Here is a 14,306-nt window from a genome sequence, read left to right on the forward strand (position 1 = left end):
TGAAGAGCTCAGCAGGTGGTGCACACACAGGGAGGACTTCTGGGTAAAAGAAAAGCTAGGGGTAGCAATGAAAGTCTCACCAGTTTCTCTTGCTCTCCAAGCCCAACTCATCACCACAGTTTACCATCCTACTCCCAACCCGTCTACACCCAGTGTGTTTTTTCTAGCAAAAAAGGTGCTGATACTCAAATGCTAGGCCACCCTTCAGGAATGGGGTGATCACTGAGGGACCCATCCCATAATAGCCAGGTCCCCTGCAATAAGTCGCAGAATCTATGACAAGACAGAATTGGTGTGTAGAGCCTGAGCCCTATCATTAAAACTTGGGTTCCATGGGTCAATTTTAGCAGACAATGGAAAATGTGCCGGTACTCAGTACCCCCAAGTGCCCCCTCAAAAAAAAGCCCTGTCTACACCACACTCATATTATGCCTTCCAACCCACCATACCCCATCTATACAACCCATATTCTCCCCCTCCCAGCCAGTCCTCCATAGTCCCTCTTCCCTTAATAACCTGTGCACACTATACATTTTCTTTTCTCTCAAACCATCCCCACTTCTTTCTCAGTCCCTCGACATCTTAATGTCTTCTTCCTCCTCTGATCTTCTTATTCTGCTTTTCCGTCACTTCTTTCTCCCAATGCAGTTTGACCTTTGTTTTGAGGTAGGATGCTTAATACCTAACCCCCCCCGTACCTACTTCACTCCCCATTCTATACATCTCTGCTCTCTACTTCCTGCTGCCATGACCTGCCTTCCCCTATTAATTCCTCCCCCCATTAGGTTTCCTCTCACTCTACTTTGGTCAGTGCCCCTCCCCTGAAGGATAGGCTCACCCATCCCTCACACTTCTTCAGCAGATTCATTGCATATTTCAAATGTTTTTCCCCACCCTTCCTGGCAAGGATCATATTCCTACTCCCACTTTCCAGAGCCCTAGACATAATTCATTTCTAGAACTCACAGTCTGAAATATAATAGCAGTTCCACATCCAGAAAGGCCCTATGAGCTGCTACACCACCTGCATGTATAAACCTTGGAAGCTCAGCAGTCAGCTCCAGAGCCCCTGGGGCCACATTTGCATGTGGTGCTTCCTGCCTTCAGACTGATAATCCCAAAGATCACATGCTGAATAGGAAATAAGTGAACCCAAAAGCATGCGTTCATATCATTCCAGTATATGCAAACCCACCTGCTAAAGCTCTAGTGGTCACAGAGTAAGTTGATTGCTTGAGGAACTGAGTTAGCACTGACCCTAGTGCCTTCTGCAGTGGCATAGCTAGGTGGGGCCATGGGGGCCAGGCCCCCCCAATTTGCCCTGGGCCCATGGTTGGATGGTGGGGATCCCCAACTCCCGCCAGCTGAAGACTTTGCCTGCCCTGCTCTCTCTTCCCCTCACGTCTGGCATGCTCCTTTTAGTGAAACTGCTCAATTTCACTAAAAGGAGCGTGCCCGACATGAGGGGAAGAGAGGGCAGGCAATGAAGCGGCATCAGGTGGCCAGAGACCAGTGCTGGATGAAGTCTTCAGCTGGCAGGGGTTGGGGACCCCCACCAGCCAAGGTACTTGCGGTGGCAGTGCTTCAGCTGGCAGGGGTTGGGGAACCCCCACCAGCCAAGATGTACAGTGGCGGCAGTGGTCGACAGAGGGGGGTGGCAGCGGCGGTGGGGCAGCAACCAAAATGTGCCCCCCCACCTTGGGCTCTGGCTTCCTCCCACATCGAGGTCAGGCTATGCCCCTACCTTCCACAAAAATAGAAACTGGCACCTTATTTGATGGTAACTTCTTTGGCACCATGCTCCCTCCTTTATTATTGGTGACTCTAATATAACACCCCATTACCTCCCCAATTCTCTGGCCCTCATGATGTTGAAGGATGTGGGGGTGGCACACCACTATAGCAGTACCCATCATTCATGGTGCCCTGCACAGGCACACAGGTCACCCACCTGAAAAGCTACCATGCTGTTTCTTTGGGATGATACAGCATAATGAGCCCACTCAGTCCAATAGCACTGTCTCCCATAAGATGTAACAAGGGAATGACTGTTTTATATTTGTGAAAAAAGGAAGATGGTGTTACTCTCTATTCCCCTTTCAATTTGAAACTCAGTCATAGGTCTCTGCATTTCAGAGCTGCCAAATAGAAGCAATTTAAAGATATTTTTCAGGTTATGGCATCAAATACCGGCACAATCCCCTCCTGCTCCCTCATGTTCTTCCAGTAAAATAACATGTTAATTCCAGACCTTCCAAGTTACCCAGTTCCAGGAGGGAGATTTAAGACCAGCCCTGGATTCCTGCCCATCATAAGAAACATCTAGGCGGCTTACAATCTAAAAGCGAGAGAAGAGGGAGGATGAGACAAGACCGGGAGAGTATTAAGGGTAGAACTACAATAGCGATAGGATAGGAAGGGTAGTACAGAAGGAAGGGGGAGTTGTTCAGGCCCACTTCCGAAAAAATCAGAAAAAGCAAGCATCCGCTTCAATCGATACAACAAACGCAACTGAGTGAATGATGCATCGAATTTTGTGTGGCTCTGTGACAACTCTTCCCACTATCTTTGGCCATCTTAGCTCTCATCTTGGCTTTCGTTGATCTCTGGAGTGCGGTTCTTCTTCTGTTTGTCTTGTTCAGTATTTTTATGCTCCACATTAGCCACCACCACATTCATCAATTAAATAAGGATCCTTATTCACAGTGCTGTGCGGTGGTATTTACAACAGGGGATTCAATAAATATGCCAGACAAGAGGGGCTCAATGGTATCAACATAACACCTTCCACCCTCACAGAAAAAAACAAAACAAAAGGGGCTCTCTAAAACCATAGAACATCAGTACAACTGTTTGGTTGTCCTTCAAGGTTCACCATTGTCGCTATTATTGTCAATATTTATATGTCGCCTTTGGGGGGACTGTGGTGAGACAGTTTGATTTCTCTTTTTGTGCATACATGGATGATATTCAGCTTTTATTACCATTGGTTGGAGATGAGAAGGTGGTACAAAAATAAATAACAGATTGTATGAAGGAGTTGGATAACTATTTCATTTTAGTTTGGAATATTAATAAATTCACAGTTTTATGTTTTGGGGATCCAGTTTGGGAGACTACAACCTTTGATTTAAAAGTGGGGAAGAAGCAAATACAGCAGGTATCCTTTATAAAGTATTAGGCTTGTTTTGGAAGATGATGATATAGGGGCTCATCATATTTTAGAGGTTATTAGACAGATTTATTGTAAGAAATAGAAATAGATAAAGATGTAAGAGATGGTGTTGGGAGGGGAGGGGAGGGGGGAGGAGGGAGTGGGAGGAGAAGGGGAGGGGAGGGGGAGGGGAGAGGAGGGGGAGGGGAGCATAACTAGAGCAATTGTCTAAAGAACATACAGCTTGGTATTAGGCTTTGGGGTCCCTTCCCTTTCCCAAATTTCTGCCCTGGACCCCAGTCATGTCTAACACCAACTCTGACAGATGTACATTCCAAAAACAGACATATTCTAATCCACAAATAAAATTATTCTTCTACCTTTGCTGTCTGGTCATTTTATTTTAATTGTATTCATCCTAGTCTCTTGTTTCTGCTTTCCACTGTCTTTCCCTTAACTTTTGTCCATTGATATTTCTTTTTTCTCCATATCCATCATACATTTTCCCTCTGTGTCCCTATCCTCCTCCCATGTTCAGCATCTCCCCACTCTGTGTTCGTATCCTGTCCCTATATTCAGTATCTATTTTCTCTGTGTTCCTATCTTCATCTGTCCAGCATCTTCTTCTCTATGCCCATATCCCTTCCCCTTTGCTAGCATTGCACCTATGTATCTCTGTCCCTCCCTATACAACATCACTCCTCTGTGTCCCTGTCCCATTTCTTTATTATCATCCTTGCTTCCCTATTCTTCCATGTCCAACATCACCCCTTTGTATACCTAACCCCCTTGTTTATTATCATCCTTGCTTCCCTATTCTTCCATGTCCAACATCATGCCTTTGTGTACCTAATCTCCAAGTGTCTTGCATCAATCCTGTGTCCCTGTCTCTATAACCCATCCATGTCCAGCATCATCCCTCTGTGCCCATGCCCCTGCCCCTAGTGTACTCAGCATTGTCCACCTGTCTCCTTATTCTCTCCCCATCCAACATTGACTCTCTGTGTTCTTGCACCTATGTTTCTTCCCATGCGTAGCATCTCTGTTCTCTGTGTCTCTATCCCTCCCCATGACCAGCTTCTCCCTTCTCTCTGTCCTTCTTGCCCAACTTGGACCAGCATCTTCCTTATCCTTCCCCCAACTCTCATGTGGTCCAGCATCTCTATTGCTCTTCTCTCCACCCCTCCCTCATCCAGCATCTTTCCCTCTCTCTGTGGATCCAGTATCTTTCCTCCTACTTCCTTCATTCCCCACATACCATCTCTCTCTCTCTCCTCTCCTCTGTTTCTGGGTCCAGCATCTCTCCCCTGTTATCCCTCCATTCCCTGCAGCCCAGCATCTCTCTTACTGTCTCCCCTCTATGGTCTGACATCACCCCTAACTCCCTAGCACCACCCATAGTCTGACATCTCCCCCATTTCCCATTTCCCTCACCCATAGTCCCGCATATCTCCTGTCCACAGACACAGAGGGAGGGAGGTGCTGGGCGGCGGAAATTGGAGGAGAGGGGGTGCGAATAGAGGGGGGGTCCTGAGATGAGGGGGGTCCTGAGATGAGAGAGAGAGAGAGGGGGTGAGGGTCCTGAGACGAGAGAGAGAGGGGGAGGGGGTCCTGAGATGAGACACAGAGGGAGGGAGGCACTGGGCTGTGGAAATTGGAGGGGGGGTGCGGATAAAGGGGGTGGGGTTCCTGAGACGAGGGGGGTCCTGAGACGAGAGAGAGAGAGAGAGGGGGTGGGGGTCCTGAGACGAGAGAGAGAGGGGGAGGGGGTCTTGAGATGAGAGGGAGGGGTGGGGGGATCCTGAGATGAGAGAGGGTGGGGTCCTGAGATGAGAGAGAGGGGAGAGGGAGGGGAGAGGAAGAAGGGAGGAGGGGGGGTCAGAGGAGGAGGGGGATCAGGAGGGGGAGGAGGGGTAGGGAGGGAGGAAGGGGGAGGGGAGAAGGAGGAAGGGAGAAGAGGGGGTGGGGGAGGGGAGGGAGAAGGGGTGGAGGGGAGGAGGAGGGGGGAGGGGGCTATGGGGACGGCGGTGAGGGGAGGAGGAGGGGGGTAAGGGGGAGGAGGAGGGGGTGAGGGGGAAAAGAGGAGGGGGTAAGGGGGGAACAGGAGTGGGAGGGGGCCCTGGAACCTTGCTAGCACCCGTTTCCTTTCTGTTTGAAACGGGCCTATTTTACTAGTATACAATAAGCGGAAAAAAAAATCTAAACTATAAAATAAAATAAAATTTTTAGGAACTCACTAATAAAGTTTCCCCTCCCCTAACATGACTTGTGTAAGGTCACAAGGTACAATAAGTACATAAGTATTGCCATACTGGGACAGACTGAAGGTCCATCAAGCCCAGCATCCTGTTTCCAACAGTGGCCAATCCAGGTTCAAGTACCTGGCAAGATCCTCAAACAGTACAATATATTTTATGCTACTTATCCTAGAAATAAGCAGTGGATTTTCCCCAAGCCATTTTAAAAATGGCTTATGGACTTTTCCTTTAGGAAGCTATCCAAACCTTTTTTTAAACCCTGCTATGCTAACTGCTTTTACTACATCCTCTGGCAATGAATTCCAGAGTTTAATTACACGTTGAGTGAAGAAATATTTTCTCCAATTTGTTTTAAATTTACTACTTTGTAACTTCATTGCGTTCCCCCTAGTTCTAGTATTTTTGGAAAGAGTAAACAAGTGATTTATGTAAGTGGTTTCGGTGACACTGAGAACAGAACTTATGGTTTCATAACTCTGCTTGACACTGTCAATCCTACAAATAATCTCAAAATTAAAAATACAGTTGTTCTCTTTACTGAACTTGTGAGCAGTATAGGATGTATTTAAGTTCTTACTTTAGTTAATTTAAATAGCACATAAAACATACAAAGAATATTATTTGGATACAGAGTTCAGTGTTCATTGTAAATGTCTATTTCATACTTTGTTCCATAAAATTTACTAAAAAATTCTTATGGATGATTCACTGTTTAGCAGCCTTCGTAGCAACCATGATTAATGGCAGGATTAGTTTTTCAGCTTCTTATGATTCGCTGTAGATTGCATTTTACAAAGTCTCTCTACATGCAGAGTTTCAAATCCAGTAAACAGCTGCGGTATGACAGTGATACATATACAGCATACTCCTCAGCTTCCAAATGCTTGTGTTGTGAACTTAGATTCATGCGAAGACTGAGGTGTTAAATGTCCTACAGAGGATTTCTGAATCAGTACTTTGTAGCACCTGAGATACTGTATTTAACATTTTGTATGAACACAAAGGGTACATTTTTGAAAGCTTAGTAGCATATTGCCTAGGTTAATATAAAGCTAACCTGCACAAATCAGATTTACAGGGGTGAGTGTATTTTCATAACACATACAAATTTGTCATCCTTAATCATCACCGCATTACTCTCCTGTAGCAGAGCTACTTTAAATTCCACAGCTCCAATCCTGGCAGCATGATGTTGCAACATTTGGGCCTGGCCTACCAGTCCCCTGGAAACAGTTTTAGAATCGTCCACCAGTTTATCAATAGCCATAGAAAGAGAGAAACTCACCCCTCGAATGGCCTCCCAAAGCGAATCCACAGTCACCACAGCCGGGTTGCAAATCGCACACAGACTGGATTGTAGATCTCTTAAATTTCCTCAATCCCCCACAGCCAGTAAAGTGAGTGGTTCCCCTGTACTCCTACCTCCTCAGTTAGACACAGTAAGCGAGGATGTGGCCTCAGGTGACCTTCCAAAATTAGGCTTGGCATCTGAGAATTCTCAGGCCTGTTGTCCTGTCAGCCCAACCTGCATGACGCACTTTCGAGTTGTGGAGAGTTTGGATTGACAATACAGGTCTAGTCAAAACAGAAACTGCCACTGCCAGAGGGTTCAGACCCCTGACTTTGCCTTCTGCTTCCCCATCAAACAACAGAGCTGCACACAAGGTCAGTAGTTCTGGAGCCTCCATGGAACTCTCACCCAGACATCTGCTCTTGAAGCCATCTTTGCCCCTGTCTGCCATCTCTTCTCTTCTCTTCTCTAATACCTCAATAAAATTCATTCCAACTTCTAACACTCTATCTCCTAGGTCCTGGGCAATATTCCAAGCCCTAGGTCCCCTGAACCCTTAGGGACCCACTGCCAAGTGCCTGAGTGCTTCTCCCTGAGCTCTAGAATACCTGAGATAGGGTAGAGAAGAAAGACCCAGAAACAGCTCAACACTTGAAATTCATACAGGGTAAAGTGGAAATAATCAACACAAAACGAGATCAGGGGTGCACAGTTCAGGTCCACAAAGATCACAAATGGTTCTATTATTAAGGATGATCATAATACGCAAATTAACCTGGTTTTTAGACAAAATGCACCCACATATAGCTTATAGCTCATCTCAAGCTATTCTTGATCCATTTCAATCTGGCTTTCGCCCCCTTCATTCAACTGAAACAACGCTTGCTAAAGTCTCCAATGATCTGTTCCTAGCCAGATCCAAAGGTCTCTATTCTATCCTCATCCTTCTCGATCTATCTGCTGCTTTTGACACTGTTGATCACAGCCTACTCCTTGATACGCTGTCCTCACTTGGATTTCAGGGCTCTGTTCTTTCCTGATTTTCTTCTTATCTCTCCCAGCGTACCTTTAGTGTATAGCAGATCCTCTTCTACTTCTATCCCACTGTCAGTTGGTGTACCTCAGAGATCTGTCCTGGGAACTCTTCTCTTCTCCATCTATACTTCTTCCCTTGGTACTCTGATCTCATCCCATGGTTTTCAGTATCATCTTTACGCTGATGACTCCCAGATCTACCTCTCCACACCAGAAATCTCAGCTGAAATCCAGGCCAAAGTATCAGCCTTCCTGTCTGACATTGCTGCCTGGATGTCTCAGCGCCATCTGAAACTAAACATGACCAAGACTGAGCTTCTTATCTTTCCCCCTAAACCAACCTCTCCTCCTCCCCCATTCTCTATTTCTGTGGATAACACTCTCATCCTTCCTGTCTCATCAGCTCCCTTTCCTTCTCTGCACATATTCAACAGACTGCTAAAACCTGTCGTTTCTTTCTCTATAATATCAGCAAAATTTGCCCTTTCCTTTCTGAGCACACTACCAGAACCCCCATCCACGCTCTTATCACCTCTCACTTAGAGTATTGCAACTTGCTTCTCACAGGTCTCCCACTTAGCCATCTCTCTCCTCTTCAATCTGTTCAAAATTCTGCTGCACGACTAATATTCCACCAGGTCGTTATGCTCATATTAGCCCTCTCCTCAAGTCACTTCACTGGCTTCCTATCCGTTTCCACATACAGTTCAAATTCCTCTTGTTGACCTATAAGTGCATTCACTCTGCAGCTCCTCAGTACCTCTCCACTCTCATCTCTCCCTACATTCCTCCCCGGGAACTCCATTCACTGGGTAAATCTCTCTTATCTGCACCCTTCTCCTCCACTGCTAACTCCAGACTCCATTCCTTTTATCTTGCTGCACCATATGCCTGGAATAGACTTCCTGAGCCGGCACGTCAAGCTCCATCTCTGACCGTCTTCAAATCTAAGCTAAAAGCCCACCTTTTTGATGCTGCTTTTAACTCCTAACCCTTGTTCACTTGTTCAGAACACTTATTTTATCATCCTCACTTTAATATTCCCTTATCTCTTGTTTGTCCTGTTTGTCTGCCCTAATTAGATTGTAAGCTCTGTCGAGCAGGGACTGTCTCTTCATGTTCAAGTGTACAGCGCTGCGTACGTCTAGTAGCGCTATAGAAATGATAAGTAGTAGTAGTAGTTATGAGCATTTATTGAGAATCGCTTGAAAACTAGATCTTGTATGCAGGACTATCATTCTTCTAAGTTACAAAAAGAGGACACTTCCTGAAAATGAGTTCACACAGCAGTTTGCTTATGTATTTGCATCTAATATGCAACAGGTATCATAAACAGTGCCACAGGTTAGTTACTCCTATGGTATAAGAATAACACTGGTTGTGATCAATCTTGGAGCTGCTGGAGGATGAGTATGAGATATTCCTTTTCTCTTTCCCATGTTGAACTTCATGGGAGAGGCGATGGCTCTCACAATAGACAACAAAGTAAAGGAAGTGACACGTTCAGGCATCTGACCTCGATGACATCTTGCACTCCTCCCAAGAACTCTTTTTAAAAATTACTGTTATAATGTTCACCTTCTAATCTTCAGGTTACATTGTAACATAGTAACGTATAGTAACATAGTAAATGATGACAGATAAAGACCTGTACAATCCATCCAGTCTGTCCAACAAGATAAACTCATTTTACATGATATGTTATACTTTATACCCAAGTTTGATTTGTCCTTGCCATTCTCAGGGCACAGACAATAGAAGTCTGCCCAGCACTGTTCTTGTACTAAGTTCTGAAGCTAATGTCAAACCCCCCTTAAAATTTACACTTCAGCCCATCCATATCTATTCAGTCACGATCAGGCCGTAGACCGTAGAAGTCTTCCCAGCACTAGTTTTGCTTCCCAATTACTGGCGTCACCACCTAATCTCCGCTAAGATTCTATGGATCCATTCCTTCTAAACAGGATTCCTTTGTGTTTATCCCACGCATGTTTGAATTCCATTACCGTTTCCTCTACACCACCTCCCGCGGGAGGGCTTTCCACATATCCACCACCCTCTCTGTGAAAAAATACTTCCTCACACATTACTCTTGAGTCTGCCCCCTTCAACCTCAATTCACATCCTCTAGTTCTACCGCCTTCCTGTCTCCGAAAAAGGTTTGTTTGTGGATTAACACCTTTCAAATATTTGAACATCTGTATTATGTCACTCCTGTTTCTCCTTTCCTCCAATGTATACATGTTCAGGTCAGCAAGTCTTTCCTCGTACGGTTTGCAATGCAAATCCCATACCATTTTGTAGCTTTTCTTTGCACCGCTTCCAGTCTTAGTAACATAGTAGATGATTGCAGATAAAGACCCGTATGGTCCAACCAGTCTGCCCAACAAGATAACTGACTATAAGGTATGATGTGATACTACATACATATACTTGATCTTGATTTGTCCTTGCCATTTTCGGGGCCCAGACTGTAGAATTCTTCCTGGAACTGGCCTTGCTCTCGAGTTACTGAAGCGTCAGACATAGGGTGAAATCACAACTTTCCTAAAACAAAAGAAAATTCTGTACAACCTGTCTCCACCAGAAAGAGCTGCCATAAAAAAAATGCTACAGAATAACCAAAACATTGTCATCAAACTTGCAGACAAAGGAGGCTCTGTAGTGATTATGGACACATAAAGATACATTGAAGAAGGACACAGACTGCTTTCAGACAACATATACTACAGAAATCTAACTGAGGAAGCCACGCAGGATTATACAAAACAGCTGAAAAACATTATCAAAACACTTCCAAAGCAAGTGCAGCCACATCTAAAAAAACTCATTCCAAACCATCCTTCTGTAGGCACATTCTACATGCTACCTAAAATCTATAAACCTGGAAACCCTGGCAGACCAATCATATCTGATATTGGCACACTTACAGAGGAAATATCTGGACTTATAGAGGGGATTCTTAAACCATTTGTGCACAAAATAAACAGCTTCATAACAAGACACCACAGATTTCTGAACAAACTAAAAAGCATCAAGCTGCTACCATCAGATACTTGTCTGGTCACAATGGATGTAGAAGCACTATACTGCAACATTCCCCATGCAGGTGGCATAGCTGCATGTGATACATTTCTAAAAATATCCACCCTGGACCACCAATACTCACTGGAAACCATTACAAAATTAATCAAATTCATTCTAATTTACAAATATTTCTGTTTTAACAATGATATCTATCTGCAAATCATGGGTACTGCTATAGGCACCAGAATGGCACCCTAATATGGTAACCTCTTCATAGCAAAACTGGAAGAGACATTTTTGAATACATATCAAACTGAACCCTTAAAATACTACCGGTATATTGATGACATTTTCATGATTTCGACAGATGGAGAAGAGACTCTCAAACAAATTTACAGTTCATTCAATACAGTGGAGGACTGGCGTAATGGTTAGAGCACCAGTATTGCAATCCAGAGGTGGCCAGTTCAAATCCCACTGCCACTCCTTGTGATCTTGGTCAAGTCACTTAACCCTCCATTGCCTCAGGTACAAACCTAGATTGTGAGTCCTCCTGAGACAGAGAAATATCCAGAGTACCTGAATGTAACTCACCTAGAGCTATTACTAAAAAAGGTGTGAGCAAAATCTAAATAATAAATAAATAAATGACATACCATCCTATAATCAAATTGAAAATTGACTACTTCCCAGAAAAAGTCAGCTTTCTAGTCACCACAGTTTCCATCAGCAATGGCTATATACAAACATTGATATACAGGAAACCTACAGACAGATGCAGTTATCTCTACAACTCCAGCTTCCACCCTTCACATATAAAAAAATCCATTATGCACAGCCAAGCCACACGATACCACTGTATCTGCTCTGACCCAAGAAGCAAACACCTCAAAATCCTGACTGATTCCTTGAAACAAAAAGGCTACAACCCCAAAATAATCTCCAAGAATATTGCTTCTCTCATTAAAATACCTAGAGAAAACCTACTGCAGTACAAAGAGAAGAAAGTCACAGAGAAAATCCCTCTTGTAGTGACATACAAACAAGATCTAGAAAAATTGAGAGGAATCATAAAAGATCTACAGCCACTACTCCAGGAGGATGAATTACTGAAAGAGATATTGCCAGCCTCACCAGTGCTGGCCTTCCAACAGCCACCTAATTTGAAACAGAAATTAATGAAAAGCAAACTCCCAATACAAGCTCAAAAAGAAAAGAATGACACACGTCTCTGCAATATGCCAAGCTGCAAACTGTGCCAATAGTACAGGGCAGGTTACAGCAGGCATATGCAGAGCGCCCTTTGCAGAATACTAGTTTAGTGCTGATCTTCCTGGCATCTAACTTTGGATGCTATTTATAGAATTTCCCCCTTAGTGCACAGAGTTGCAAGTTATAGAATAGTGTCAGTTATGCACATAGCTTAATTTAATACTTAGATGTTAATTGGTATTAACAACCAATAATGGACTTTAATTGGTGTTAATTTGTACTAATTGACACTAATTTGCAGTTATGAGTGTGCAAATCCATAGTGCGCAGCTACAAGGGGGCTTGGACCACTATTCCCTCTAAGCTGAGCTGGTGTCCTCCACCTGCATTGCTAACAGTAGGGGTGGTGCTTCAATATTGTGTTTTCAGTCTCTAGGGACAGACAGGTTTCCTGGAGTCCTGTAGAACTTGCCCATCCCTTACTATTGAAAATGTGATAGTGAAACAGCACCCCCCCCCCCCCCCCACTGGCGGGACTGTAGATGGCGCATTCCCACTCAGCTTAGAGGAAACAGTGGCTTGTACCTGGGAGAAGCATGGGCGGGCCAGAGGTGTGCCTAAGAGAAAATAGATACAAGCATTTCCACCAGCCATTAAGATAGCATAGGCGCTTGCACATAAAGTTAGGGGCCTAACTGCGGACTTACTATAGCATCCTATAATGGCAAGCTAATGCATAATCACTGACACAGAATTTGTGCTTAGTGCACATCATCCTAGTACCTAAGGCACCAGGGTCTGTCTCTCTCCTGCTCCTGTGTGTCGGGACCCGGGTGATTGTGTTAACGTGATAATCCGGGTTCCAGCACACAGGAGTTTGGAGTCATCCGCAAAGAGGCAAACTTTACCAGACAGCCTGTAGACACAACACAGATACACTCTGTATTGGTGTGGCCTCCAGAAAGCTCATAGCACTCCAAAATAGGTCCCACTAGAGGAACCATCACGTCCTTTTCCCTGCTGGTCATTCTCTTGCTCTGCACCCAAACATCCTTCTGGCTTTTGCCATTGCCTTATCTACCTATTTGGCTATTTCAAGATCATCAGATGCAGTCATTCTCAGGTGTTGTGTTTAATTATGTTACATTTGTATCTGCTGTTCTTTCATTTATTTATTTATTACATTTATAACCTGCTTGTGACCTAAGTGGAGTACAAGCAAACATACATAAAATGTACAGAACTTTGCCCTCTATATTGTACCACTTCCTTGGATAAGAAGCAGTATGTTAAGCCTGAGCTTAAATATTAAACATTAAATGCACGACCATTAGACACACTAGGTGGTTGCCTAGGGCAGCAGCTTCTGGGGGTGGGGGGTGGGAAAAGCAGCTGCAGTTAAAGTATCAAAGCATACTTTTACTTGCAGGGAGGGTCATTTTTAAAAGACCATTTGTCCAGGTAAATGACTTTTGGAAATTGCCTTGGTTTGATGAATGTACCTATATATAAAAAATAAAATTAATATCGAAAAGCGTATGGTTTTACAGGATTATTCCAGGAGAGATAGTGATGGGGTGATTATGATTGTTGAGTTTAACTATCAAAATGTTGAGGTGCTTCATAGGGTCCTAAAAGTTAATGTTGTACTAGTTCTCTCCTGCTGTTTCAGTAATTGAATTTTACCTGCCAAATTCTAGACCATTTCTCAAGCTTTGCTTGATCCTGTTTCAATTATCCATGTCACTTATGGGGTAATTCTATAATTTGGCACTTTGAAATAAGTGCCACAATAGGACACATTTAGCGTTGTAACAACACTTAGTGTAAGTGAAGATTTTGTCAGCATGTATGGCTAGGCATTAAATTTGGGAGGTGTGTCCTTGATACAGCCGCTAGTCAGCGAAACATGATTCATGTCAGATTGAAGAGACCCTCTATAGCCAACACTACTACAAAAGCTAAGTTGATTATTAATTGTTAATTTGAATGTTGAAGATTTAAAGGAAGAAAGATCCTTCTAGAATGATAAATATGAATAATGATTTCAATGTAAAATTATAAAAAAATAATTAATAAGGACCAATGACAACATTGGGAGACTGGACATGGCACCAAAGTCTAACAGCCGTTCAATCCCCACACTGAGGTCCGCAAAAACCCAAGGTTACTGTGTTATCTATACAAGCTTATCCTCTTCATTGTGATTGATATATATCATTAAGTTTGTGAAGCAGGAGATATAGTCTGCCGAATAATGGGATTAAAACCTACAATATACCTTAATATGGCAAACTGCGGTAAAAAAGTGGCCTTAGCATGCGCTTAG

General features: G+C 43.9%; 1 protein-coding gene across 3 annotated transcripts in view; it reads left to right on the plus strand.

Moving 5' to 3' along the window:
* The window catches only part of DOK7 (docking protein 7), a 187,550-nt gene that overhangs the window by 54,177 nt on the left and 119,067 nt on the right, over nucleotides 1–14,306 (plus strand). The window lies entirely within an intron of this gene.

Source organism: Microcaecilia unicolor, chromosome 2, assembly GCF_901765095.1.
Source record: "Microcaecilia unicolor chromosome 2, aMicUni1.1, whole genome shotgun sequence".
Taxonomy (NCBI): Eukaryota; Metazoa; Chordata; class Amphibia; order Gymnophiona; family Siphonopidae; genus Microcaecilia; species Microcaecilia unicolor.